This window comes from Dendroctonus ponderosae, unplaced genomic scaffold (genome assembly GCF_020466585.1).
Source record: "Dendroctonus ponderosae isolate FM_Combo_2020 unplaced genomic scaffold, Dpon_F_20191213v2 Dpon_F_20191213_6, whole genome shotgun sequence".
NCBI lineage: Eukaryota > Metazoa > Arthropoda > Insecta > Coleoptera > Curculionidae > Dendroctonus > Dendroctonus ponderosae.
This window is the reverse complement of record NW_026018814.1, coordinates 1,681,716-1,688,325: the sequence shown is the minus strand read 5'-3', so window position 1 is coordinate 1,688,325 and position 6,610 is coordinate 1,681,716.

Below are 6,610 nucleotides of genomic sequence, written 5' to 3'. Positions count from 1 at the left end.
TTCCAACTGAAATTTTCGCATTGCTTAATGCTTGTTAATTGTTTGTCCTTTGAATGCGTCAAGTTTAAATTAGTTCCTTGCAGCTTTCCTCAACTTCCGAACGCTAAAACCAGTCCAAGACGACGGTTTTGAGCTGGATAGCGACCATATCCTTGTAAGCGGCTTCACCTAGACCAATATTGTTTAGCCCGAATAGCTGCCGATGGGATTTTTGCCGCAATTGATAAGCTATTGGTGTCAGATGACGCAAGAACTCGTTAATTTATTTACCTATATTTATATCGAACGGCTTGGAAATGTGCACATGAAGTTATCAGGCCGTGAAAATTTCCATAATGCCAATTGTGAGGTATCCGCGCGCGTTTTGCACAAGCCCGCAACTTTTCTTATATTATGTATTAGGTTGCAGATTAAATAATTATTTCAAATTCCAACCATGTGTGTAACTCACAGTTTATCTGGCATACGATCATGAGTAATGCCCATTTTTCTTGCTCGGATAGATTGTTTGTGTCGCAACATTCGGGATTAGGCGTTTTTTCCTGTAACTAAAGCTTTAGCCGCTGGAAACTTGCTCATAACTGACTGAATTCTAGCTGAAACCTGAAACATTCATCATCATCATTTGACGTTGGTTTTCGATTAGCAGATTCATAGGGTTATTTTGCCTAATCATCAATTAATTGGCATTAGGCCTAATTGAAGAAGTGCGAAGAAGTGCAATTAGTAATAGAAGCGGTCTAAGTGATAAATCCCAAGCTGACGCGAAAATAGTAACTGGAATTAAAGGCAATAAAATTGATTTCTTAATATGGAAAACATATGTCTTCCTCGAAGCGTTTTTGTGCTATCTCGCTACTACTAAAAGCCTCGGAATGTATTGCCATTTATCATCTATAATGGAACCAATGTGTAGTTTTTAGTCGTATTTGGTTGGCATTCATACAGGATCTCGTAGTCGAGGGACGTGAATCCGTTCCACCAGCAGTCCGCCGTAGAGGCAAAAAGGAATTTTTAAATTATATCATATTGAAGTCCGATAATTTACTGTTCGCTTTTTGCGCCACCAAGTCCATCTTCAATGCCTTCAACTGCACAAGCCATCAATTGGTTGTCAAACGAGTTAGGCTTTCGTGTCCCATCGTTTGAAACTGGGCAGTTTTCAGTTTTTTCGGAAGTTCGGGCGAAACTCACCAGTTTCATCACATTGATTGACAATTTCAAAGAAATCGCACCAAAACATTTGGACTTTTGGAAGTTCTTCTGCGTTTCCCGTGTGTAACTCAAGCAATGAAAAAAGGAAATGTGAGCTTCATCTCGATTAACTCGCAAGAAGAAAAGTAACTTTTTAAACTTAAAATAAATTGCACTAAATTCCCTTATCAACTCTAAAGAACAATTCCATACAGAAAGTGTGTGTTTACTGCAGTAGAATTATTTTGCGATCGTTGGCGTAAAAATTCACCATCTGAAAATATTCGGTAAACTACATGTCATACCGTAACACTAGCATCCAAAAGAATTTCAAAACATATTATGTTCGGTAGATTTAATCAAGATCTACGGCTCTTTACATATCAAAGTTTATTCTAAAAGCAGGAAATTTTCGGTTGCTTCAACTGGAAAAGTAAAGCGAATCCGAAGATAAATGTAAAATAAAATGTTCAATGCTTGTTTGTTATTATGTCATACGCAAGGGAGGCAAAGGGGATTTTTATTTAGACGAATGGGGGCTTTTAACAAGCGGGAGATTTTCGAACTGTTTTGTTGTTAATCGCTGATCTTATTGGGAAATGTATCGGTGATCAGGCGTCACTAAGATCTCGGTTTTTCTAGTGAATGCTGTTGTCTAAAGACTGTATAATCTGTTTGTTTTTGTCTTGTTTCCTAAATATAACTTAGAGGAGCAATTCTGTGTAATTTAATACAATGATAATCGACATTGAAGTGAACTATTGTATAATCCTGTCATCCCATTTGATTGTTCCCTCAATTTTAAAAAAAGTCCAATAGGCATCTAGGTGAGGTGCACGGGCGACGAGTCCAACGCATTGCACATGATCATTAAGTATGTTAATAGCTAAAAAATGATCGCTAAATAATATATGCTATTAAGCTGTAGGGGCAGCGGCCGATTAACTTTTCGCCGTCATGAAGTTAAATTAGAGCTCTTGAATCGGACATATCCGAACTAGTCTAAGACTCCCAAAGACACCTTGAAATATTACAGGCTTAAGGAAATAGAAACTCTGATGAATGTTGACGAAGTTTTAGCTTGAGAAAGTTGTACAGTTCGGGTTGAAAAAGCAACAAAAGTGATACAGTTACTACTACAAAGTATGTCTGCTTATATTCAATCAGACATAACGAAATATTCTTGTCTAGACTTAATAAAAAATGCTACAAGCGATCTGAATAACGAAGCATTTACTACCCAAAATCAAAGCATTATTCATCAGAAACGAAGCAAATGCTTTTTCTTCAAAGGTGTTGCTTTTCATTTTACTCTGTACTGTGAAAATGCTCAATTTTCATTCATTAGACCCAACAGCTCAGTTCCAGTTAATCCAGCAAGTTTTCATTTAATAATTGGACAAGTTTGTCAGCATTTCCTTTCTGCTAGATGTAGCTAATGGAAGGCACCGTTCGTTTTTCTGACTTGTGACGGAAAATTTAAAAACTTTTTATGCTTCCTCAGAATATGCTGTCTAGACTATAGACGATAAGCATTAAATAACTGTAATTATATTTCTCAACTCCGCTGTAACTCAAACTGATTTAAAAATTGCTATTGATTGAATAAAGTGAAATCGTTCCGAAATGAATGTGGATAAATTCGAAATAAAGATGGTAAAACTGAACGTGTGCCATATGAAACGGAAAATCAATTTTGCAATAGCGCAAAGTGCAAAATAAAACACCAAACCTATTACTTCATATTCGGCCAAATGCGTCTGACATCTGGTTTACAGGCTCACGCTACATATTTGTTTGTAATCAATTTCTCGCACTGCATACAGATTACTAAACATGCAATTTAGATCGAAACATGAAAATCATTTTAAATCATATCAGAAAAGTGGATTAAGGAAAACGGTAAACTCCATATGGCTGTAATGAAAATTTAGTGGATCTGCTTTCCCAAATGGCCTCTGATGCAAGGGCTCGACATATTGAAGGTAATAATTGCAGTTAAAAATAACGAACTTGAATAAAATGTCCCGAAATTTTCGATTATTTCGGAACTAAAATTTCTGGCGCGTTTTTCAACTAATTCCTTGCATTCCTAGCTTCCTTGAGATCACAGTGACAAAATTTTCGGCAAAAAATAAAAATGTATTCCTTTGGCCTTAAGAAGGTCACAAAAGTGCATTTATAAAGTGTTTGGATCAATGATAAGGAAAAAATCGTCGCTTAAATATCGTGAATGCTCCAACGACGCATACAATGTAGATACCGAAAATTGCGACTATTTCGGAATTCAAACTTCTGGGATGCTTTTCAATGAGTTCGTTGCATTTCTAGCTTTCTTGAGATCACCATGATGTACACTTTAAGGCATTTTGGAAAAATTTATATTTTTTTCGACAAATCGACCTAAATTTTCGCCTAAAAATCAAAATTTCACATGCGTGTTTTCTGAGCTCAATCGATTCCTTTCGACGCAAGAAGGTGACAAATATGCATTTATATAGTGTTTGGGGCAATAATAAGGAATAAATCGTCGGCTCAAGATCGTGAAAGCTCAAAAAACGCTTAGAACGTGCCGAAAATGTCGATTATTTCGGATCTGAAAGTTCGCCCTTGTTTTTTAATGAGTCTGATGCATTTCTCGCGTCCGTGAGCTGAAAATGATGTAAAATTTAAGACATTTTGAGAAAATTTAAATTTTTTCAAAAAATCGACCTCCACCCTTGGAAAAATTTCAACCAAATATCAACTTTTCGCATGCGTGTTTTTTAAGCTCAATCGATTTCTTTCGACATAACAAGGTGACCAATATGCATTTATAAAGTGTTTGGGTCATTAGTAAGCAAGAAATAGTCGGCTAAAGATCGTGAAAGTTCAAAAAACGCTTAAAATGTGCCGAAAAGGTCAATTAATTCGTATCTGAAACTTCTAGCATGTTTTACAATGACTTCGATGCATTCGTCGTGTGCGTGAGCTGAAAATGATGTAAAATTTAATACATTTTGAGGAAATTTTTATTAAAAAAAAATTGACCCCCGATTATTTCGGGACTGAAACTTCTTATCAAAATCGACGAAATTTTTTGACAAAAAATTAAAATTTCACTTGCATCTTTTTTGCGCTCAATCGATTTGATTCGCTTTAAGAAGCTCACAAAAGTGCATCTATAAAGTGTTTGGATCCATGATCAGGAAGAAATCGTCGCTTAAAGATCGTGCATGCTCTGAAATGATAAAACGTTGCATAATATGTATACCGAAAGCCTGCAACGGAAGACAGTTTAAATGACCGAGGTTGAGATAATCCAATAGCACTCAACACTAGCAAGATACTTATTTCGTGGTATAAATTACACAAAATATTGGGTACCGTTAGGCACGAGAGCATGAAATATTACAGATAATAATTCTATCAGTGTTTCACGAAACGCAATATTAAGGCAGGAATGTTAAAATCCATTAGCATTACCACCGATCGAAATATTCTTTTGCTTCCAATCATTTCATATTGAAAGTCTTGGTATCAGCCACTCAAAGAACATGAAAACAAACTGATTTACGACAGTTAATAAGTGCGGAACTTATGAGGCTTTGTCAATCCTAAAAAAATCAAATATTTTACCAAAGCTGAAGTCTTCGTAATTGTTCTACGACTACGACACTCATTTGAGAATAGAATGCACAGCCTAATCTGGCAGCGTTTCAGTACAGCCTTTATGAAACAACAATGATGAATATTTTAATAGGCTATTTACTAGCTAGATCTGAATTTCGGAGGCGAATGTTTGGGAATTGTATTGGAAAACATATATGAAGTTAAGTTTTAATGCTGCTGATTAATTAAACTCCATCCTGAACTCTTGACGCGTTTAGCCAGGAAAATATTTGCACTTTTTTACGGCAAACCGCTTAGAATAATTTTCGATAAATCACTTAGGTTTGCTCGCTATTGATTATGCCATGAAGCCACTAATAAAAATATAATAATTAGACTCTTCTCAAGGAACGGGTTTTCCATTAAAAAAGAGTTAACACTCTTTTTATCAGTCTATAATGTATCATAAAATTAATCTTTTATGAGATATTAGTTTGCATAATGCCGTAATGACGGCCATTTATCTTCTTAACGATCGACAGAGCGCCTTTAGCTTTATGGGTCCTTTGGCGATTTTTTGTCTTCGAACACGTTATCTGATAGATGTTGGTTTGGGATTAGATTGGCTCGAAAACTGGAACAGCGAATATTTTAAGATTCCGGTTTGACCCAGTGGAAATTCAAGATTCAATTGTTTCATTACCAAACCAAAAAAAAAATGTTATTAAATTGATAAATCTATGCAAAAGACGAACTTGGATTGTATGGGAGTTGAGAGGAGTTTACAATGTTGAAAATGAAAAATGTTAAACAGCTGGATTTAGAGGCGGATTTTATGAGTGCTGAAGTTGCAGCATCTGAGGATCCTTATTCCGCGACACCATCAGCAGTGAATCGTTTCGTCTTATCTATGAATAATATATCCACATAGGGCAAATCCAAAACTGTTTCAGCCTTTCCATAAAAGTCATTATCCTATTCAGATATGCTACGAGCTGTAAGTTTAGGGCGCATAAAACTGGCTACGTGAAGACGAGCAACTTTATAGGCCAGAATGCATATAAAATTCAATATACGATGAGAGAGTTGCTGTGTCACTATTTCCCCAGCGGACACCTCGGGTATCGTGGCATCTCATAAATGTAAAAAGGTCGTAAACCCAACTATTATCCAAATTAATGGACTACCATTTCTCCGTTACAATTGTCAACTACGGATGTGCATTAACAAACAATACCCACTAAAACTAAGTTGGTATCTCTTCGCGAAGGTGGAGACACTGTGGTACCTACATTCGGCTACCGGTTGCATACATTTTAAGGGACTTGAACAAATGTGTAGGCCTTTCGGTTGGTTGTTTAATGATAATGCGACATGACTAGCTACTAGCAGTCACATTCAGTCATTGTGGGAAATTCAGTAGCTCAGCTGTAAAGATAAGCGAATAGTATGCAAAGCTTTCAAGTGCAAGCTAATAAACTTTGCAATTTTTCCGCTGGCAAAACATATGTTTGGGATACCAACAACAAACTGCTCAGATATACTTTTCTGTTTTAATCTAGAGATAATTTGTAGCTACAACGCCGTCGTTCTTTAAATTTATCGAATGTCAATTTATGCTTCTTGAGAAAATGATGTTCTTTGGAGTCTTTATCTCTTCTTTCGTTAAATCATCCACTGTTGCAGGGCAATCGCGTCCTTTTCGTGCGTCTCAAATATTTTTTTCAAAAAACTTACTTCTTGCTGCACTTTTTGCACCTCTTAAGCTCTACTTCTGAAACGAATCGCTTCATTCATGTTGATTCTTCAGTTTTTACAAGTCTCA